This window comes from Carcharhinus amblyrhynchos, chromosome 23, assembly GCF_965287045.1.
Source record: "Carcharhinus amblyrhynchos chromosome 23, sCarAmb.v2.hapA, whole genome shotgun sequence".
Taxonomy (NCBI): domain Eukaryota; kingdom Metazoa; phylum Chordata; class Chondrichthyes; order Carcharhiniformes; family Carcharhinidae; genus Carcharhinus; species Carcharhinus amblyrhynchos.
Genome location: NC_137346.1, coordinates 14,454,507 through 14,478,550, shown reverse-complemented (window position 1 = coordinate 14,478,550; position 24,044 = coordinate 14,454,507). Strand labels below are relative to the sequence as shown.

Here is a 24,044-nt window from a genome sequence, read left to right as displayed (position 1 = left end):
TTATCCGGATTGACATATCCTTCAAGTCTCTGAATGCTCCGTGACACATTGATCCTGATCAGATTCAGAGTATAACTCCACAAACAAACCCCAAATCTTGGACAACAAAATTGACAATTTGCTTTTGCTGTATGTTTTTCACTGTACAAACAATCGTGATATTCCCAAAGGTCAGTTAGTGAAGGATAATACTGGAACCAATCTTAACCTGGTCTTACATTTATTTACGGTGAAATGTTACAAGCACATAATCACGATGACTCAACCATGTCAGTTTCTTTTATTCATTCATGAGATGTGGGAGTTGTTGATTACCCTTGAACAGGGGGCAGTTGAAAGTCAACTACATTGATGTGGGTCCGGAGTCACATGTAAGCCAGACTGGGTAAGGATGGCATATAGAATCCCTGATGTGGATTTGCTGGCGTTAGACTGAGGTGGGCACAGTAAGAAGTCTCACAACACCAGGTTAAAATCGAATAGGTTTAGTTTGGGCGCAGTAAGAAGTCTTACAACATCATTAAAGCCCAACAGATTTATTTGGTTTCACCAGCTTTCAGAGCGCTGCTCTTTCATCAGGTGATGCAGGAGCAGCTGATAAAGGAACAGCGCTCCGAAAGCTCGTGATACCAAATAAACTAGTTGGACTTTAACCTGCTGTTGTGAGACTTCTTACTGTGCCCACAGAATCCCTATGGTACAGGTTGAGGCCATTTGGCCCATCAAGTCTGCACTGACTCTTTGACAGAGAATCCCATCCAGGTTCTATTTCCTGTAGCCCCACATATTTACCCACTAACCCCGCCCCCCCAGCTGCCTTACGCTTAGGGGCAATTGCGCGTAACCAATCCACAAAGAAAAGTACAGGAACAGGCCTTCCAGCTGTCTAAGTCTGTGCCGATCATGGTGCCCTAACTAAACTAAAAACTCTTCTGCCTTTATTCAAATGTTGTCCCTCTATTAAAGATAATGTCATTAATGTCTTCCATCCTGACCCAGTCTGGCCTTCATGTGACTCCAGATCCACAGCTATGGGGTTGACGCTTAAATGCCCCTTTTGAATGGCCCTGCAAGCCACTCAGTTCAAGGGCAATTGGAGATGGGCAACAAATGTAGGCCTAGGAATTAATGACGCGAGTAGATATAAATGGGTTTGATCTATAGAGAAATGATTGCAAAATGACCTAAGGTGAGAAATAATTATTTCCAGGGTACTTGGATTTGTGAAAAGAGAGGCCAATGGAAAAGGGGGCTGGGTTTTGAGAGCGACCCACCTAAGTCTGAAGCTAGCGTATTAAACTTAACTTAAACCAATTGTATAGATATGGAGGGAGGGGGCGAATGGATTTGAGTTGGCTAATAATAGATTAGGGGATTAGATCAAAAGGTTGGATCGTGGATGAGCAACTAATTAAAGAAATATTTCACAATTCTTCCTGCATGTACATTCCGAAGAGAAGAAATAAAAGCTGCAGAGGAAATGTGGTTGATTCATGGTTAACTAAAGAGATTAAGAATAGTATGAGATTAAAAGGTGAGCTTTGTAATATTGCCAAGAAAAGTAGTAAATCCAAAGATTGGCAGAGTTTTAGAAATCAGCAAACATAACCAAAGATTGAGAATGATGGAGGGAATGAAATATTAAAGAGTAAATCTCGAGAAACTCAACTGGACTTGCCACACAAACACAATGGCTAGAAGGGCAGATCAGAGGCTAGCAATACTGCAGCAAGTAACTTATCTCCTGACTCCCCAAAGCCTGTCCACCATCTACAAGGCATAAGGCAGGAGTGTGATAGAATACTCCCCACTTGCCTGGATGGGTACAGCTCCAACAACACTCAAGAAGCTTGACATCATCTCGGACAAAGCAGCGCCACATCTACAAACATTCAATCCCTCCACCACTGACGCTCAGTAGCAGCAGTGTGTACTATCTACAAGACGCACTGCAACAATTCACCAAAGATCCTTAAACAGCACCCTCCAGACCCACGACCATTTCTATCTAGAAGGACAAGGCTAGCAGATACATGGGAACACCACCACCTGCAGGTCCCCCTCCCAGCCACTCACCATCCTGACTTGGAAATATATCGCTGGCCCTTTGCAGTCGCAGGAATTCCCTTCCTAACGGCATTGTGGGTCAAACCACAACACGTGGACTGCAGCGATTCAAGAAGGCAGCTCAACACCACCTTCTCAAGGGCAACTAGAGATGGGCAATAAATACTGGCCCAGCCAGCAACACCCATGCCCCACAAATGAATAAAAAAAAGAAATATAATATACTTTTTTTGATTTATTCATGGGACATGGGTGTTGCTGGCTGGCCAGTATTAATCACCCACCCCTAGCTGCCCTTGCAGGGTAAATGAGAGTCAACCACATTGGAGTCACATGTAGGCCAGACCAGATAAGGGCAGCAGATTTCCCTCCCTGAAGGACATTAGTGAACCAGTTGGGTTTTTACAACAATCGACAATAGTTTCATGGTCATCAGTAGATTCTTAATTCCAGATTTTTAAAAATCAAATTCAAATTCCACCGCCTACTGTAGGATTCGAAGCTGGGTCCCCAGAACATTAGCTGAGTTTCTGGATTAATAGTCCAGTGATAATACCACTAGGCCATTGCCTCACCTTACTTATACAATGTGTAAAATGAAAGCAAAATAAAGTTAATTTATTAGTCACAAGTGCTTACATTTGCATGGTGATGAAGTTACTGTGACAGACCCCTAGTCACCACACTCCACCACCTGTTTGGGTACACTGAGGGAGAACTTTGCATGGCCATTACGCCCAACCAGCACATCATTGGACTATGGGAGGAAACTGGAGCACCCGGAGGAAACCCGCACAGACATGGGGAGAACATGCAGACTCTGCGCAGACAGTGACCCCAAGCCAGGAATTGAACCCAGGTTTCTGGCACTGAGAGGCAGCAGTGCTAACCACCGTGCCACCCTAAGTGGTGTCTCTTTGAGGCCCAGTCAGGAGAACTGTTATGTGGAAGTTGGTTAAACAAGTACTTTGTGTCTGCCTCCACAATGGAAGACAAAAATTGTACCAGAAACAGTGGGGAATTAAAGGTCTGATGAGAGTGAGGATTAGTAAAGAAAAGCGAATGAGACTAAAAGCTAACAAATCCCTTGGACCTGGTGGCCTGTATCATCATCATTATCATCGTGAGTGCATTGGCTGGAGGTTGGTCCTTGGCTTGTTATCTGCTGATGTCTCGCCCTGGGCTATTTTCCCTGCAGATTTTGTCAGGAATGTTTTGCCGTTGAGTTTGCACACTCGACAAGGAGCCAGGTCCACCACAACTCGAAGAGGAATTGAACCTGCGCTGTTGGCAATTATTGTGAGCCACCCACGAGCCATCTAGTCAACTGAGCTCACAGGTTTCCCCATACGGCCTACGTTGTAAGGTTGTTAAAAGAGGGTTTATTTAATTTCATTTTTAAGGGATGTGGGTGTTTCTGGCTGGGCCACTATTTATTGTCCATCCCTAACTTCCCTCCGTACCTGCGGGCAATTGAGAGTCAACCACATTGCTGTGGATCTGGGGTCACATGTAGGCCAGACCATGTAAGGTTGGCAGGTTTCCTTCCCTAAGGGAATGTGGCTGCGAAGATGTTGCATGCATTTGTTTGAGACCTTCTAAAATTTCCTCGATTCTGGAACAACCCCAGTGTACCGGTAGCCTTTTATTGTGGCCCAGTAGCCCTTGCTGGAAAGGAAACGCCCAGAAGGGACATTGCCTGTCTGGTGGCTATTTCCCCCACCCCTTTTTCCCTGTTGCCATGGATACTTACCGAGCCGTGATCATTCCTGCACCTCCACGCTATTGGTGCATTCACTAACCGGGGTTGGGGGTGGGGGTGGGGGTGGTGGGGAGTCATTCCGACACTTCAGACAAGCACGAGCCCTCCTCCCACTCTCATCTATCCACAAGCTGCTCCGTGTTGGGTCGGGGAACCGTGCCACAGCTGTCGTGATGGACGAATGCTGACAGTTGGCACAACAGGTATTTGGGTGGGTGGGGGGGGGCGCGCTTGGGACAATGGATAAAGTTGTTACACTCGCACAGATGGATTTACAGAGAAATAGACGCACAGTTGGCATATTGTGCGAGTGGATCATTGGAAGTGAAGGCAGCTGGTACTGTTGGCATGCTTTCAAAATGAATTGAGCAGAACCCACAGTTGGCACATTGACGTTAATTCACTTTCGCCAGCAATGTCATAAATTAGTTACTAATGGCACCTCCCCCTCCCCGCCAAGGGAAAAGCCTGTAGATAGCCATTTCCCACACTAATCAGCCGTATCAGAGAAGATGAGAATAGTGACGGCTGAGAAGGTTTTCAGTATCTAGACCACACACACACACACACACACACACACACATCAGCAAGGCTGGTGCTGTCTATCTGTTCAGGTTCATAGACCCAGTTGCAGCACGGACAGAGACCATTCTGCCCACCATGACTCTCTGAGAGTTAGCGCTGCTGCCTCACAGCGCCAGGGACCCAAGTTCGATTCCCAGTTTGGGTGACTGTCTGTGCAGAGTTTGCACCTTCTGCCTGTATCCGTGTGGGTTTCCTCCAGGTGCTCCGGTTTCCTCCCACAGTCCAAAAGATGTGCAGGTTTGGTGGATTGGCCGTGCTAAATTCTCCCTCAGTGTGACTGAACAGAATGTGGTGACTAGGGGATTTTCACAGTAAACTTCACTGCAGTGTGAATGTAAGCCTATTTGTGAGACTAATAAAATAAAAAGAAACTGAACCTGTCATCCTTCCCTGCCCTTTCCCCAGGCCTGCAGTTCTTTTCTCCTTAGGCACTTATCCAATTTCTTACCTGATGAAGAAGCAACATTCGTGAGTCCAAATAAACTTGTTGGACTTTAATGTGATGTTGTGAGACTTCTTACTGTGCTCACCCCAGTCCAACACCGGCATCGCCACATCAAGCCTTTGTGAAAGCCAGGATTGAGTCATTCTTTCAAGCAATGCGTTCCAGATCCCACATAGGAAAAGTTTCTCCACGTGTCACTGTTTGGATTTGGGGAACAGCCAGATGGATTAGGTGGATTGGCCATGTTAAATTGCTCCCTAGTGTCAGGGGGACTAGATAGGGTAAATTAATGGGGTTATAGGGATAGGGCCCGAGTGGGATTGTGGTTGGTGCGGACTCAATGAGCCAAATGGCTGCACCGTAGGGATTCTATGAACATCCAGCAGACCGGTTGGGTGGATTGGCCATGCTGAATTGCCCCTTAGTGTCAGGGAGACTAGCTAGGGTAAATTAATGAGATTATAGGGATAGGGCCTGGGTGGGATTGTGGTCGGTGCAGAATGGTTCCGTCTGCACTGTAGGGATTCTATGAACATTCCTTCTTTGAAAAGCTCCATGAAAAGCAGCCTGACTGGTGATTAGAGCCCTCGCCATCTTTGGGACTTTGCTTTGCATAACTTGGCTGTGGCATTCGTTATGTCATGATTGCTCAGGACAAACGCTGCTGTAAGGGGCACTCACTGGGACTGGTGGTGATGTGAAAGGCACTAAATAAATGCGAGTTGTCACTGCTCAGCTCACTGAATGCTGGAATGGCCTGAAAGGGCTGAATGGCCTCTTCCTGTCCCTTCAGATTAATTCCAGGTTCGATTGAGTTTTTGTTTTCTCCCCCCCGCTGCAAAATCCCTGGGTTGATGCGGAGTGGCACCTCCTGGAAGAGAGAATGTCACTTCACTTTGGAATCAGTTCAGGCCCTCACACCGGATTGACTCTCCCAAGCACGGCCCATGGGCCAAGTGGGTTCAATGTTGCACTGTGCCAACTTTGGGAGTGTGAAAACACTGTACTTAACTCAACTAACAGCAGCACCGCTGTTCCTTAAATCCTGCCCATGAGAGGAGTTCCGTCATTGACTTCTGAGGAAAAACATGATGTGTGTGTGTGTGTGTGTGTGTGTGCGCGCGTGCGTGTGTGTGCGTGTGTATGTGTGAATGATCGGTTTAGCACAGTTGGCTGGACGGCTGTTTAGTGATGCAGAGTGACACCAGCAGCATGGGTTCAATTCCAGTACCGGCTGAGGTTACTCATGAAGCCTTTGCTGCCTTGTCCCTTGTTAGAGATGTGGTGACCCTCAGGTTAAATCACTGGCAGTCATCCCTCTCCTTCAAAGGGACTATCAGAGACTGTGACAGTTTTATCTCTGTATTTGTGTGTACGTGTGTATATATACATGTGTGTGTGTCTGGGCTTGTATGTGTGTGCGCATAGTTGCTTGTGTGAGTATATAGTGCTTTGTGTGTGTACTTGTGTGCGAACATATGTGCTTATGTGTGTATATATGTTGAGTGTGTATGCATGTGTGTGGAGATATGTATCTGTATGTATGTATGTGTCTGTATATGTAAATAATATGTGTATCAAAGTGAAGAATGCCATCTCACTGATGAGTCAATGTGTAAATATACTCTGCAGTGTGGGACTGAGAGAAACAGACCAGGAAGCTGACCAGATCAAACGCTGGCTATCTTTGATCTCTCAACTGAAGAGTTGAGGCTCTATAATTGGCTTCAGGCTCCCGTAGCCAGTAAAGAGAAAAGTAAACGGTATTATTGAGAGCTGCAAGCCTAATATAATGACATCTCCCCACAACCACCCTCCTCACTCACCCCCTCCACTACCCTTCTCCCTCCTCACTCCCCAGGGTGGTCCACACGAATGTGTGAAAGGAGTGAAGACAGGCTGATCAGTGGTGCCCCCTGCAGGCGAACGGCTCATCAGCACTCAGCTGAAAATGGCTGACTCCGTGAGCCAGCACCTTCGGGAGAGGGGGACGGGGGATAGAAGCGGAGGCAGGATTGCCGCGATGGTGAGGAGGTGTCTCCTGTTTCTATTTCGGGAGCTGAATAAATACCTGATATTCAATTCCTTGCCTGCGCTGAGCTCAGCTGGAACAGGAGATGGAACTGTGCAGTTGAGCACATCTTGTTGAGGCTCGGGTGGATTTTGGGCTTTGACCCAGCCCCCTGCGCAGTCCCATTGAGAATGGCGGAGAGCTAAACTCTTCACTGGGAACCCATTAGCTTGATGTCTCGGCTCCTGTCATCACCTTTTCCCCACGGAACACCGTTGCAGCTCCGCGAGGGGGACAGAGTTACTCAGTAATTAATATTCACCGCATCTTTAAAAGGATTTGCGTAGAATGGAATGGAAAAGCTTTTATGTGACAAGTTTTAGTTTGTATCAAGCGTGCTAATACAACAGCTTAAGTTGTAAATTTAAATTTATTTTATTGGTCTCACAGGTAGACTTTTTTTTAAATTCATTCGTGGGACATGTGTGTCGCTGGCTGGGCAGCATTTATTGCCCATCCCTAGTCACCCTTGGAGGGCAGCAGAGAGTCAACCACGTTGCTGTGGCTCTAGAGTCACATGTAGGCCAGACCAGGTAAGGATGGCAGATTTCCTTCCCTAAAGGACATTAGTGAACCAGATGGGTTTTTCCAACAATCAGCAATGGTTTCATGGTCGTCAGTAGATTCTTAATCCCAGATTTTTTAAAATTGAATTCAAATTCCAACATCTGCCGTGGCGGGATTCGAACGCAGGTCCCCAAAGTTTCTGGATTAATAGTCTAACCATAATACCACTAGGCCATTACCTCCCCGGTTACATTAATGCTGCAATGAAGTTACTGTGAAAATCCCCTAGTTGCCACACTCCAGCGCCTGTTCAGGTATGCGGAATTTAGCACATCATTTGGACTGTGTGAGGAAACCGGAGCAGCCGGGAGAAACCCATACAGGCACAGGGAGAATACGCAAACTCCAGACAGTGACCCACGCCGGGAATCAAACTCGGGTCGCTGGAGCTGGGAGGCAGCGGTGCTAACCACTGTGCCACCATTCTGCCTGAATCAAATTTCCTTCGTATTGAGTAAGCAATCAGGAACAAGATGCATCCCCAAAACATTCGCCAGTTATTCTTTTTTTAAAATCTTATTTATTCGTTCTTGAAGTTCTGGCGTGACAGGCCAGGCCAGCATTTATTGCCCGTCTCTAACTGGTGTAGGTACACCTAGTGTGCTGCTAGGGTGGGAGTTCCAGGACCCTGTGATAGTGAAGGTGTAGAGATGTAATTCCAAGTCAGGACAGTGAGTGGCTTGGAGGGGAACTTTGAGGTGGAGATGTCCCCAGTTTCCCATGCATCTGTTGCCCTTGTCCTTCTAGGTGGTAGAGGTCATGTGTTTGGAAGGTGCCATCAGAAGAGCCTTGGTGAGTTGGTTGCTGCTGTGCATCTTGTAGATGGTACACACTGTTACCGTTGTGCATCAGTGATGGAGTTGGTGCATGTTTAAAGTGGTGGATGGGGTGTTGATCAAGCAGGCTGTTTCATCCCGGGTGGTGTCAAGCCTCTTGAGCGTTGTTGGAATTAAATTCAGCCAGACAAATATTTCAACACAATCATAACTCCTGCCTTGTGACAGTCAGAGTTGAGTTACTCACCGCAGAATTCTCAGTCTCTGGTAACCACAGTATTTGCATGTCTGGTCCAGTTATTTCTCTCTGACTTGTGTTGCACTTCTGGGATTGATTCTCTTTGCTCCTACTTTTAACTCTGTCCTGCACCTCCCTCGCCCACGGGTGACACGGTGGCACAGTGGTTAGCACTGCTGCCTCACAGCATCAGGGACCCGAGTTCAATTCCGGCCTCAGGTGACTGTGTGTAGTCTGCACATCCTCCCCGTGTCTGCATGGGTTTCCTCCCATGGTCTGAAAGACATGTTGGCTAGGTACATTGACCATAATAAATTCTCCCTCAGTGTACCTGAACAGGCGACTAGGGGATTTTCACAGTAACTTCATTGCCGTGTTGATGTAAGGCTACTTGTGACGAATAAGTAAACTTGAAACTAACCCAGCATTGATGAGGCAATTGCGTTGATTCATTGCTGATCCTGCTGAGATAGTGAGTAGTCTCACAACACCAGGGTAAAGTCCAACAGTCACCTGATGAAGGAGCGGCGCTCTGAAAGCTCATACTACCAAATCAACCTGTTGGACTTTAACCTGATGTTGTGAGACTTCTTACTGTGCCCACCCCAGTCCAATGGCAGCAACCCCACATCATGACTACCTGCTGAGATAGGTTAACTTGGCACAGTCAACGGCTGTGACCTTTCTGCCCCTTGAGAATCTTTGTCTGCACCCTCTGAGCCATTGGGGATTTACAGGAGACACTCAACTGTGACTGAACAACTCCGACAGGAGGTGAAAAGCACCTGATAGAAATATGAAGAACGTTACATTTTTTTGAAAGTTTTAAGTTTATTTATTAGTGTCACAAGTAGGCTTACAATAACACTGCAGCAGAGTTATTGTGAGAATCCCCGAGTTGCCACACTCTGGGAGAATTTAGCATGACCAGTGCACCTAACCAGCGCGTCTTTCGGACTGTGAGAGGAAACCGGAGCGCCCAGAGGAAACCCACACAGACACGGGGAGAATGTGTAAACTCTGCACAGACAGTGACCCAAGGCTGGGAATCGAACCTGAGTCCCTGGCGCTGTGAGGCAGCAGTGTTAACCATTGGGCCACCACAACGTGCATTAACATTGTCTGTAACAGCCCCCAGCAGACCTGCACAATTTAAAAAACAAAGATAGGAACCCATTATTAAAGGCAAACTCAAACGCTTGGTGTAAATGGACCAGTTAATAAACAAGGAGCAAGATCTTGCATTTATTTAGCACCTTGAGTGTGACAATTGACAGAAGTGGGTGGCACGGTGGCACAGTGGTTAGCACTGCTGCCTCACAGTGCCAGGGACCTGGGTTGAATTCCTGGCCTCAGGTCACTCATTGTCTGTGTGGAGTTTGCATGTTCTCCCCGTGTCTGCGTGGGTTTCCTCCGGGTGCTCCGGTTTCCTCCCACAGTCCAAAGATGTGCGGGTTAGGTGAATTAGCCATGCTAAATTGACCCTTAGTGTCACGGGATAAATATGTGGGGTTAAGGGAATAGGGCCTGGATTGGATCGTGGCTGGTGCAGACTCGATAGGCCGAATGGCCTCCTGTAGGGATTCTACGAGTGTAATCAAACTGAAACACTGATCAAAGAGGTGGAAGCATTCGGAGGGATTGGGGAAAGTTGCTCAGTTGCAGAGAGGTGAGCAAGTGAAGGCCCTGGTTTCATGGTTGGGCAGGACCTGCCCTTGGTGGGGCCTGAGAACCTGCAGTTTATGAAGCAGCGAGATTTGGAGTGTAGAACAGAGATCCCAGAGAGTTGTGGGGCTGGAAAAGATAGAGTGGAAAATGGGATTCATTCCACTTGTCAGCACGAGTGTCAGCTTTGGCCAAAAGCATTATCATTCCTCAGCCATTTGCGCTCCTCAAGGAGCGAGCTGTATTTAAAACCTGTTTGGATGTCTAGGCTCTTGCCAGGGGCGGAAAGTGACTTCATTCTGAAGCACGCAAAAGATGGACGGCAAGCCTCGAAAGGGAGAGACGGTCAGACGCGAAGTGGAGTGAGGCCGGGAGGAGAGAGGAGTGGCGGGGTTGGGGGGGGGGAGTATCTTGCTGCTGCTTTCCAATCGATTCCATCTGCCGCTTGGGCCCTCGTTTCGTTCTGAGGCTAACAGGCCGGCTGGTTCACTGAGGCTTCCTGTCTGCTGAGTGGGGCCCCGACGCAGATACTGGCAAACCCCGCTCACAGGGTTCACTTTAATCACACGGTCAGTGTTGGTTTCAGCTGGATGGCCTGGCTCCGACCCATCGGTGACTGCTTCCGACTGTAAATCCGCCGGCCTCTGTTAAACATCATTATGCTTGTTCTGGCCAGCTTGGCACACTTGGAAAGCTGGCGGGGGGACACAAAGGATCAGTGTCTGAGTGAGAAACTGATTTCTTCAGTGAAACCTGAAGGGATGGTGGTTTGGGGAGGCGGCCATGCCTTTTCCCAGGCGGCCTTTCTTGAGTTGTAGGCTGACCCTTAACGCCCGGCTCAACCCTATCGTCAGCTGATGACCCCTTTATCCCTGCGGACCCCCCCCCCCCCCCGGCTTGTGCAGACGGTGCGGAGTTGGTGCTGCAGCCTCGGCCTCTGGAGCTCCCAGCTCCCCTCGTCCCGAAAGGTGAGGACAACCGACCTTGCCCCTGGAATGCAGCGCGGTGACGCACCGGGCGAAGGCCGAGCTGGCACGGGCTGGCTGAGAGGCAGTTGTTAAAGAGCGGCTTGACTGTCCTTTAAAGGTGCAACTGTGTGGCTTCAGGGAGAGAAGGCCCGATTCAACGGTCAGGGTTAACGGCCATGGGAGACTCCACGATGAAATCTTCAAGATGATTACCTTCGCTTGAAATTGTTGCCATCTCAACAAGGAGAAGTACCTCAGGTACATTCCAGAATCTCAGTCCAAAACCCATTCTGCATTCCATTGATTTGGTCTGGACGCAGGAAGGTTTACAATTGTACTCCATCCTGTTCTCATTGAACACCCTCGCACCAATTTCCAGTCAGGCTGTGGCTGGCTGGTGCAGTTACCACCACAACCACAAGCTTCTCCGCCTGCAAGGTTTCAATCACCAACAAAGCTACTCCATCCTTCTCTGTTACCACCCTCTTACATACCTTTCCTAAACTCACCACTTCCAACCATTGCCCCTGGAATTACTCCAGCATCTTTCTTCTTAATTGACCCTCAAGGCTTCAAATTCTCTCTCTTTCGTTCATTGGACCTGCCGCAGCACCTCTACTAGGTGGCTACAGTGGTTAGCACTGCCGCCTCACAGCGTCAGGGACCCGGGTTCGATTCCAAACTTGGGTCACTGTCACAATCTCAAAGTCTTCAGAGAGATTTTGTGAAGAGAACAGCTTACAGACCTCTGGGCTTTAAACAAACCCCAACCAGAATTTTCTCTACGTCAAACCCAGCTCCTCCCATTAACCACATTATCACATGACCCTATCAATCAACCTAATCAAAAACCCCAGGGGAAATCTCCAAGGATAAACAAAAATCCATTAGCCTCCATCCTAAGTAAACACTACATGATTGAGATGAGTAATTATCCTGCTCCCGCAGCATCTGAGCTGTATTCCTCCCAGACATACCACCCACCCGTAGGAAAAAGCTGAATTTTAAAACATTCCCCTTCAACATAAAATCCATGAATAACACACTGTCATCACACTTTAAGCCGGCAGCAGGTGTTGTTCCCAATTCTGACAAATTTCCAGTGTTATGTTACTCACACGGCTGTTTATTTGTAATGATGAATTTTATTTCTTTGCAAAATCCATTCAGAGAATCACAGAATACGACAGTGCAGAAAAGGTCTTCGGCCCATCGAGTCTGCACCGATGCATGAAATGCCCTGACCTAGCTACTTAATTCCGTTTGCCAGCACTTGGCCCAAAGCCTTGGATGTTATGGTATGCCAAGTACTCATCCAGGTTTTTCTTAAAGGATGTGAGGCATCCCACCTCCACTACCCTCCCAGGTAGCGCATTCCAGACTGTCATCAATCTCTGGGTAAAAATGTTTTTCCTCAAATCTCCCCTAAACCTCCCACACCTCACTTTTAACTTGTGTCCCCTCATAACCGACCCTTCAACTAAGGGAAACAGCTGTCCCCTATCCACCCTGTCCGTGTCCCTCATAATCTTGAACACCTCAATCAGGTCGCCCCTCAGTCTTCTCTGCTCCAGAGAAAACAATCCAAGTCTATCCAAACACTGGCCATAGCTTAAATGTTCAATCCGACCAGAACTGCACGCAGTACTCCAGCTGTAGCCTCACCAAAGTTCTATAAAAATCCATTGCGACCTCTCTGCATTTGTGTGGACTGCATTTCAGTTCTGCTGAGTAAGAAAGCAGTGGCAGTCAGGTTGATGTTGGTGTTAATTCTGTTTGTTGAATGGTTGGGTTGAGAGAATTGCCTTGTCGGGGGATGTAGGACTGCTAGGATTACCAGGTTATTTTTGAACGTGGATTGTTCTGTAACCTCTAATCGTGTATGTCATAATCCACATCACTTATCTCTCGCTTGCTTAGCCTTTCTTATTCATTCATTCATTTGCTGATATGCCTCCCTATTAATAATTTAATACTCTTTTTTGCTGTCATACTATTAGGTACCATGTTTTTTTTATTTGATTATCAAATCCCTACAGTGCAGAAGAAGCCATTCAGCTCTTCAAGTCTGCACTGACTCTCCAGCAGAGCATCCCACCCAGGCCCTCTCCCCTGCCCTATCCTTGTAATCCCACACATTTGCCATGGCTAATCCCATTTAACCTACATATCTTTGGAGTGGGGGGGAAAACTGCAGGAAACCCACGCAGACACGGGGAGAATGTACAAACTCCATATAGACTGTCACCCGAGGCCGGGTTTGAACCCAGGACCCTGGCGCTGTGAGGCAGCAGTGCTAACCATTGTGCTACTATGTCGCTCCCTCCCCCAAACTCCTTCCTTTCCTTTATGGTCCACCAGCCCCTGAATTGTTGCTTCTCAGTTAATAGCTCACTATTATTAACTCGAGGGACCCTCAACAGAGAATACAGTAGGAGGGAAAGTATGTTTCTGTCTTGGGCAGATCCCTTCCGGAATCACTTTTGGGAGGGGGAACCGCTGGAATGATATGGAACAAATTTTTTTTATTCATTTGTGGGACATGGTCATCACTGGCTGGCCAACATTTATTGCCCATCCCTAGTTGCTCTTGTGTACAGGGCAGTCAACCACATTGCTGTGGTCCTGGTGTCATATATAGGCCAGACCAGGTAAGGAAGGCAGATTTCCTTCCCTAAAGGACATTCATTGGTGACCCAGATGGATTTTTCTGACGATCGACCATGGTCATCAGTAGCTTTTTAATTCCAGATTTTTAAAATTGAATTCAAATTCTACCATGTGCCATGGCAGGATTCGAACCAGGGTCCCCAGAATGTTAGCCAATTTTCTAGATCAGTAGTCTAGCGATAATACCACTGGGCCATCATCTCCCCAAGTCATGTCAACTTGGCTGGTATTGGAGGCAGGATGATCTGATCCAGTGATGATGTGCTAACCATATGCTAACGGCTAATGTCCGTACTTGTCCATTATTTGAAAATGTATAAAAGATGCTCAACTGCCACTTTGAAGTTGAGAAAGTGACCATGTGCACTGCGGAGAGCCCAGCGCTTCTCCCAAAGCTTTGTCTGATAAACTGCAAGTTGAATCTTAAATCTAACTCCGAGTGGTGATTTTCCCACAACAGATTGTTACCTTTTCTACAAGTGGTTGGGATCTGGAATGCTCTGCCTGAACTTGTGGTGGAGACAGGTTCAGACAAGGGCATTCAAGAGGGTGTTAGCTGATTATTTCAATAGAAGCAAATGGGAAAAGTCAGGGGAACTAAGTCATGATGCTCGTTTGGAGAGCCGGTGCAGGCATGATAGGCCAAATGGCCTTCTTTTGCGTAGTAACACAAGTTATTGTTGTAGGGCCAATGCTGTCATGACCTTTGGGATGCCATTCTAGGCTTCGCCATGTACAAAACAGTTCCGATTACTAACGTATAACCCATGACATCCTAAATGCCCAAATATGTCCTTGAAGAACATGCGATTCCTTACGTAGTTCCAGGCTCCAGTCTCTCTTACTACTTATCATGTGATAGGATTCAGAAACAGAAGTAGATACATCTATGCCTCCCCATCACTGACTGATCTCTTTACCTAAATTCATTGTTTTGGTTCTGCTTTTATCTCAAGGTTTGATCTATTTCCTGCAGTAATTTAGAGACTAACAGGTTTTAACCCTTTGTTGTGCAATGTCTGTGCCCAAGTCAGTACATCTTAATGTCTTTTCCCAGAGTCCATTTTGTGCCAGCTAACCATCCTGTATCCTTTAATTTTGAGTTTACTCCAACGCAATCCTATATAAATGTTATCCAGGAATCTTGGTGGGTCTGATGGTATTTTGGCAACGGTTCAGTTAACGCGGAGGAGGGGGTGGGTTCTGTGGTTCCTTTCCAGTTTCCCAAAGAAGCTAAGAGTGTTCGTACACACCAAGAGTCCTGGTACGAGACCAAGGGCAAGAAAAGAAGAGTGGAAAACAGGTCAAAAAACTGGGAATAGTATTCCCTGACAAATGACCCGGAAATGTGTGAGAGAGAGAGAGAGAGAGAGGGAGAAAATTGGACTCCCTTCAACGGGCCCGAGCTCAGAGCCCTGACATAAAATATTGCTCGGGCACAGCTGCCTTCAGAGCTTTGCAACCTGGCTGATCCGCTGAGGAACTGGTGAGGGGGAGGTGGAGGGGGAGGGGTGGGGGGTGGGGGAGGGCGAGATGTGGCGGTGGTGGTTGTATTCCCACCCTGCCCATATGGCCTCCAGTAACCTTCCCGATTTCAATCATTGTTGGTAGCCTCGGCCCTAAGCTCTGGCATTCCTCACCCCCCCTCCCCACTTCCCCCTCTCCCCCCTCTTCTCCATTTTAAACACCCCTTAACTCGAATACAAAAGCAGGGATGTATTGCTTTATAAGGCAATGACGAGACCCCACATGGAATATCGTGAGCAATTTTGGGCCCCGTATCCAAGGAAGGATGTGCTGGCCTTGGAGAGGGTCCGGAGGAGGTTCCTGGGAATGAAAGGCTTGATGTATGAGGAGCATCTGCGGGTTCTGGGTCTGTACCCGATGGAGTTTAAAAGGATGCGGAGGGATCTCATTGAAACTCAGAGGACACTGAAAGGCCTGGATAGCCTGGACATGGAGAGGATGTTTCCATTAGTCGGAGAGACTAGAATCCGAGGGCTAAGCCTCAGAGTAAAGGGACGACCTTTTAGAACTGAGGTAAGGAGGAATTTCTCCAGCCAGAGGGTGCTGAATCTATGGAATTCATTGTCACAGAAGGCTATGGAGGCCAGGCCATTGCGTGTATTTAAGTCAGAAATGGATAGGTTTTTAATTGGTAAGGGGATCAAAGGTTACGGGGAAAAGGCAGGAGAATGGGGTTGAGAAACTTATCAACCATGATCAAATAGCAGAGCAGACTCGATGGGCTGAATGGTCTAATTCTGCATCTATATCTTATGGTTTTATTATGGTCTTAAAATATACCGACTTGACCGAGCTTTTGGTCAGTCTTTCTAAGGTGTTCCTGATGGGGGTTGGCTCTTGTGAAGTGCCTCAGGATGCTTGGCAATAATAACGAGGACTTTATAAATGTCAGATTGTTTGCCTCTGGAGTTTTTTATATTCCACTCCCGATGTTGTCGGAACAGCAGTGGTGCCCCAACCCTCTGAAATTTGCCCTGAAGTTGTGCTGTCAGCCTCTGGCTCGCTTCGTTTGAAAATGTCCATTCAATGTGGCTGACAGATCAACTGCAGCCTGCACGCAATGTCACTGTGTCATGAATTGGTCATTCACTGACATTAATGCATGCAAAACATACCTGGGACAGCATGACACGCCGGGATAACACTCTGTGCCATGGTGCCCAGATACTGCCTCTGGGGCAGGGGTTAAACCAGTCGGAATAAAGCCCGTCCATATATAGTACCTCAGGATGTCCCAGTACAGCCAATCAAACAAGGGTTGTCGCTGTTGTAAAGGAGGAATTTCATATGTTAATGTTAGCAGGTGTTAGTGTCCATTTGCTGAGACCGTAAGATTTCCCATTCCAGTTTGATTTTGATGAGTGGTTTGTCTCCAACCTTCCAGCACCCCCCACCCCAGCCACTTCCGTGCTCTGTCCAGTGGGCGGCACAGTGGTTAGCACTGCTGCCTCTCAGCGGGTTCGATTCCTGGCTTGGGTCACTGTCTGTGTGGAGTGTGCACATTCTCCCCGTGTCTGTGTGGGTTTCCTCTGGATGATCCAGTTTCCTGCCACAGTCTGAAAGGCCTGCTGGTTAGGTGCTCAGTTCTCCCTCAGTGTACCCGAACAGGCGTCAGAGTATAGCGACTGGGGGATTTTCACACTAACTTCGTTGCAGTGTTAATGTAAGCCTAGTTGTTACATTGATACATAAACAATGGGTGCTGCGCGATTTGTCCAGATTCAAGGATGAAATTGGGGACATTGGGCAGTGAAGGTGCTGCTCTGTGATCCACGCCAGCTTTGTCTCGAAGCCCAAGTGATCTAACTCAAACTTGGGCAAGACTTGAAACTGGACCAGAGGGTTCATTGAGAACCCATCTGCAAACAGGAGAGTCTATCTGACAGAGAGAGATAGAGAATGAAGGCAGAAAGTGTAACTGATCCCAGTCAGTCTGGGTAGATATTCCTCTGCATTCTCAACGTTAAAGAGATTTTACTGAACAGCCGCTAAGGATCCATGGCTGTGGTACATGAGGTTCTCTGGGTCTATTTTTGAGCAGCAAAGCATTGTTAAGCTGAGAGAGAAGCTGTAGAGGATGAGGTTCAATATCAGTCCAAATCTGTGCCTTCCAACTCAACACAATCCCTTCTGAAAGGTTTAAAGAGGTGTAGGGGTTGGAGGGGGTGGGGGTTAAATTCCATCCACCATCTTAAATATCCCCCACTCCCTCCGTCACTGACTCTCACTATCAGCGATATGTACCAGATATAAACTGTAGTCCAGCAACTCGCCAAGACTTCTTTGACATCACCTTCCAAACCCACATTTGGAATCACATATCCTTTTCCACCTAGAAGGTCAAGGGCAGCAGATACATGGCAACCCTACCAGCTGCCAGTTCTCCTCCAAGCCACTCGCCATCCTGACTTGGAAATATATTGGCATCCTTTCTCTGGATCAAAACCCCAGAACCCCCTTCCTGACAGCCTGTATAGGGGACACAGCCATCTTCTGTTAGGAAAGCCTCTACTTTCGCAGGAGGCGAAGGAAATTCAGCACGTCCGCTACACCTCTCACCAATTTTTACAGGTGCACCATAGAAAGCCTCCTTTCCAGATGTATCACAGCTTGGTATGGCTCCTGCTCTGACCAAGACCGCAAGGAAATACAAAGTGTTGTGAATGAGATTCTATGAATCTATGATTGCCCTCGAGCTTTGGAGCTTGTTCCATCTGCTCTTCCTTGTGAGCTGACATCAAACACGGCAGGATGCTCCTGCAGACTGTGGAGTTGCTCAACCTCCATTCCCCACCCCCTACCATCACTAATCTATCTGCTTGAATTTTTGTGCTTCTAATACTGTGTGTTTAACCAATTACGACTTCATCGACCTTTGCTTCCAACTTGGTCTTGGACCTGGACTCTCCATCTTATATTCTCTTTTAAATGTTTTTAAAGATGTAATCAGCCTCGCCACCATTTTGTAATTAGAATTCCCACATTACAAATTGCTTTTTCTGCCTGATGCATCAACCTATTTGAATGTTATTAATCAGTACCATCATTATAATTGCAGCCATGCAGTCTCTTTGGCTGTCAGTCTGACCTATCTCATCCTAATTCATCATTGTTTCGAGAAGGTTCAATGAATCTTCAGCAGTCTCAATGATGGTGAGGAGCCTTCAGTGTGGACAGGTGAACTGTGGGCCATCTATAAAGTACTGTTCTGCATTTCCCCCTGTCACGTTTGAACCTTTTTCTTTAAAAGCTACTTTCCCCGCATCCCCTCTCCCCAAATTGTCAAACATTGCAGTAGAGAGAAGCGTCACGGCCTGTTTGCCATGGATCACTACATTGACCTCCATTCTTGCAACCTAAAGTAAAGTTTATTTGCTAGTGTCACAAGTAAGGCTTATGTTAACAGTGCAATGAAGTTACTGCGAAGATCCCCCAGTCGCCACACTCCGTTACCTGTTTGGGTACACTAAGGGAGAACTTAGCACCTAACCAACACGTCATAGAATCCCTACAGTGCAGAAAGAGGCCATTCAGCCCAGTGACAACAATCCTACCCCAGGCCATATGCCCACAACCCCACACATTTACCCTACCAACCCCTCTAACCCACACATCCCAAGGGGCAATTTAGCATGGCCAATCAACCTAACCCACACGTCTTTCAGATTGTGGGAGGAAACCAGAGCGCCCAGAGGAAACCCATACAGACACAGGGAGAACATACAGACTCTGCACAGACAGCGACCCAAGCTGGGAATTGAACTCGGGTCCTTGGCACTGTGAGGCAGCAGCGCTAACCACTGTACCACCACTGGTCCCAGTCCTAGTGGGGCTAAATATCCAACCCTTGTGCACAAAAGTGACACTTCAGTGTGGTGCTGAGGGACTACCACACCATCGAGAGAGATGTCAAACTGAGGTCCACGTTTTCCTGAACCGGTGTTCGTGGTATTCTTTGCAGAGAAAGAAGAATGTTTCTGCTCAAACTCAACCCTCTGTAAACATCATCAGAAATAAGATAACTGTTGATTCACATCATTTCTGTTAGTGTGTATAAATTTACTGGCTAGATTCAGAAAGAATTGTTGCCAATGATTGGCCGATCCACATGGATGGTTCAATGCTTGGGAAACCTGGACTTCATCCGAGCATCTTCTAATTTAACCCCATGTCCACAACGCCTGGCTGGACAGGAGGGGAGGGGGGGCTTTGGGGGGTGGAGTCAGGTTTGACACAGAGTGGACGGGGGGGGGTGGGGGGGCTGCACATTTGATTTTAATTTCTCCTCGCAGATTCTTGCTCAGTCACTCCCCCATTCCCCCACCCCTCGCTGCAACATGAGAACCTGTCAAAAGAAATCTGCTCAGTATTTACCATACTCACATCTTGGCAGGAGAAGCTGGCATTGCAAACATCGCAGTTTAGTGTCTGTGGTGCAGGCACAGGAGGAGGCCATTCAGGCCTCGTACCCTCTGTTAGATCACTGCTGACCTGGACCACAGATTCATTGACTTCCTCCCTTGGCTCCATATTCCCTGTCTGACCAAAACCCATCTACCTCCGTACTGACATTTTCAATCAATCCCAGTCCTCAAAGGCGTTTATGGGGAAAAGGCAGGAGAATGGGGATGAGAAAAATATCAGCCGTTATTGAATGACACGATGGGCTGAGTGGCCTAATTCTGCTCCTACGTCTTATGGTCTTAAGGGGAGGGTGTCCCACATTTTGAGAAATGAGGCGACACAGTGGCACAGCGGTTAGCACCGCTGCCTCACAGCTCTAGGGACCCGGGTTCGATTCCTGGCTTGGGTCACTGTCTGTGTGAAGTTTGTACATTCTCCCCATGTCTGCGCGGGTTTCCTCTTGGCGCTGCAGTTCCCTCCCACAGTCCAAAGATGTGTAGGTTAGATGAATTAGCTATCGGAAATGTGTGGGGTTACAGGGATATGGCAGGCGAGAGGGCCTAGGGAAGTCTGTAAGGCTATGACTGTAACACTACATTCTGCACACTCTCCTATCCTTCTCCATGAACGGTATGTATCGCGTGCAAGAAACAATACTTTTCACGGTACACAAAGACGTGCGGCAATAATAAATCAAATCAAATCAAAAAGATACTCTGTCAGAGAGTTGGTGCAAACCCGATGGGCTGAATGGCCTCTTCTGCACTGTAGGCATTCTATGATTCCAGGAAATAGCTGCAGTGCAGGAAGAGGTCATTCGGCACATTATGCCTGTGCTAGCTCTCTGTCGAGCGAGCCAGTCCCCTGCTCTCTCCCCCTGTAGCCCTGGATAAATTAATTTCCCTCAAACATCCATCCATTTTCCTTCTGTAATTAACAATTATCTCTGTTTCCACCACCCTTGTCATGCGGCGAGTTCCAGGCCATTACCGAAGAAGGGTTTGCGTAACAGATACGTCACCTTTATAAAGGTTTCTTTTCAGACTGCATTTCAATTGGAAACCCATATTGTAACTTGCATTTCACTGGCACCGCTCTCTTCCACCTCCGACTCGAGGCGTATCTCTTTGGGAGAGAATGGTATCAATGTGTCCAGTACATTGCGATGTGCCCTCTCATGCCAGAGTGATGGACAGTTGGATGATGTGGAACACTCCACTGCAGAAGCCAGGGTTTTTCCAGATGTTTGGGGGAGCCTGTGAGCACTGTTCCACCCTGAACACAGTGCAGGAAGAACCCTCGGTGAAGGTGAGGGGGGCGGCACGGTGACACAGTGGTTAGCACAACCTCACAGCACCAGGGACCCGGGTTCGACTGCAGTCTCTCTCTATAGCAATTGAAATATTGCTTCCATATCTGAGGAGGTTCTTGCAGCTCCTCCTGGTATGCTCAGACAGGATTCCAGCACTGGGCCCCTGCCCACTGAATATTTCCTCTCTTCTCAAGCCTCCAATGTCTCTATTTCTGACACAGACTCCTCCACCTTCTTTTTTTACTATGGGCACCTTGCCTTCAGTGTGGGTGACACAGTGATTAGCACGGCTGCTTCTCAGCACCAGGGACCCAAGTTCAACTCCTGCCTTGGGTGACTGTGTGGAGTCTTCACATTCTCTCTGTGTCTGCGTGGGGTTCCTCTGGGTGCTCCAATTTCCTCCCATGCCCCAAAGATGTGCAGGCTAGGTAGATTGGCCATGCTAAGTTACTCCTTGTTATTCAGGGATGTACAGGTTAGGTGGATTAGCCATGCTAAATTGCCCCTTAGTGTCCAGTGATGTGCAGGTTAGGTGGATTGGCCGTGCTAAATTGCCCCTTAGTGTCCAGTGATGTGCAGGTTAGGTGGATTGGCCGTGCTAAATTGCCCCTTAGTGTCCAGGGATGTAGAGGTTAGGTGCATTGGCCGTGCTAAATTGCCCCTTAGCATCAGGGGGACTAGCAGGGTAAAATTAGTGGGGTTACGGGGATAGGGCCTGGATGGGATTGCTGTCAGCGCAGCCTCGATGGGCTGAATGGCCTCCTCCTGCACGGTAGGAATTCTGTGATGATTCTAAGGTGGTCGCTTCCTTTCTATCACAAATTGGCACTCCGATCGGGAAAGCTGCAGGAAAATGTTTTGTGTTCCACCCATGGCCCTTCATTTACTGCTTTTCACTTGAGTTTTTGCCAGCTTTCAAAGATGGGGTGGATAATTCCCAATGGAATCATAGCTTAGGGCACACAATGAGGCCGTTCTGCCCACTGAGCCCATGCTGAAAAACGAGCCTTGCAACCTCGTCCCATTTTCCAGCATTTGGTCCGTAGCTCTGCAGGTCACGGCATTTGAGGGGCAAATCCAAACTGCTTTTAAATGGGGTGAGTGAGAGTTTCTGCTTCCATTACCCTTTCAGACATTGAGTTCCAGACCCCCACAACCCTCTAAGTGAAAAAAATCTTTCCTCACATCCCCTCCAATCCTTCCATCAATCACTTTAGATCCGTGTCCCTTTGTGACTGACCTTTCTGCTAAGGTAGCGAGGCCCTTCCCATCCACTCGGTCCAGCACCCTCACTATATTATATGCCCATAGCAAGGTTGTAAAATGGAATGCTCTCCTTCACCGGCAGAGATGTAGAATGTAAAATTAAAGGTATAACATTGGAATGGTATAAAACACTGGTGAGGCCACAGCTGGAGTATTGTGTGCAGTTCTGGTCGCCACATTACAGGAAGGACGTAATTGCTCTGGAGAGTGTGCAGAGGAGGTTTACAAGAATGTTGCCAGGGCTGGACAAGTGTAGCTACAAGGAGAGATTGGAGAGGTTGGGGTTAGTTACCTCGGAACAAAGAAGGCTGAGGGGTGACTTGATAAAGGTGTACAAAATTAGGAAGGCAAGAGATAGAGTGGACAGGATAAAATTGCTTCCCTTGGTGGAGAATTCCAGAACTGGGGACAGGGATTCATGGTAAGTGGCAGCAGGTGTAGAGGGGACACGAGGAAGAACTTTTTTACATCAAAGGTAGTGGATGTCTGCAATTCACTGCCCCAGTTGGAGGCAGAGACCCTAAACTCTTTTTAAAAACTACCTGGATCTGCACCTTAAGTGCTGTAAGCTACAGGGCTACAGGCCAGGTGCAGGAAGGTGGGATTAGAAAGGGCATGTGAGCGTCTAAAGGTAGGCATGGACAAGATGGGCAGAATGGCCTCCTTCCGCACTAAGGGGATTCTATGGTTCTATCGCCACTTTTGAATTTTGTACCTTACAAGTTAGCGCCCTTGGAATTAGAGAGATTTGCAGCCCATCACTGGAGATATTCTCTCCTCTGACTCGCTTCAGGCCTCCTGAACCAATGTCCTCGGCAATCACAGGTTAAAGGACCCGAGAGAGCCGAACAAAAATTAGTGCGAAGAAGATGGTGCAGCCGTGCCAGAAAGCTCGATTCGCGAAAACACATCCGAGGGGGAAAAAAAATCTCCTCCAAGGCCGAGCGGGAGAGACACACGGTTCTTGAGGCAGGAGGGAACATCGTGTTGCAGAGAACTAAGAGCCCAACTGTGGTCCCCGGTGCCCACAGCAGAACGGGCCTCCAGCGGGAGGTGGGTAAGTGCCCAGGGATTCCTTCCTCGTGGCTGCAATTTTCCAGTCCTGGCAACATCCTCGTAAATCTCTTCCGTTACCCTCTCTACTGCAGTTACACCCGTTAGGGTGTCCCCCCCCCCCCCCCCCGTCGGACCAAATCCCTGGGCACCTACCCACCTCCCGCTGGAGGCCCGTTCTGCTGTGGGCACCGGGGACCACAGTTGGGCTCTTAGTTCTCTGCAGTATGATGCTTCCTCCTGCCTGAGGAACTGTGTGTCTCTCCCTCTCTGCCTTGGAAGAGTTTTTTTTTTCCCCCTCGGATGTGTTTTCGCGGATCGAGCTTTCTGGCACGGCTGCACCATCTTCCTCACACTAATTTTTATTCAGTTCTCTCGGGTCCCTTAACCTGTGATTGCCGAGAAAAAGAACATTGGTCCGGGAGGCCTGAAGTGAGTCGAAGTAGAGAATATCTCCAGCGCGGTGGAGACAAGCTACCATCCTTATGCGCAGGTAAAAACGTGTCGAGCCACTTGACTAATAAACTTTGTGAGCAATGAGCTGCCTTCGTGGCAGTGCTGCTCTGAGCCATTATTTCTGTTTCAGCTGTTGTATTGCAGAGAAGGCTTACTGCTGTGCGACTAACTGTCCATTAAATCCACAATGTACAGACAGAGCTATTTGTTAA

General features: G+C 47.9%; 1 protein-coding gene across 2 annotated transcripts in view; it reads left to right on the top strand.

The window, feature by feature from the left end:
- Window positions 1-24,044, top strand: part of cuedc1b (CUE domain containing 1b) — a 133,762-nt gene that overhangs the window by 59,726 nt on the left and 49,992 nt on the right. The window contains exon 1 of one of the 2 annotated variants that reach the window (XM_080210496.1): window positions 4,865-4,882. The exons of the other annotated variant lie outside the window; for it this stretch is intronic. The gene's annotated coding sequence lies outside the window, so the exon portion shown is untranslated. Of the gene's footprint in view, window positions 1-4,864; window positions 4,883-24,044 lie in introns of those variants that run through there. 2 annotated transcript variants of the gene reach the window in all.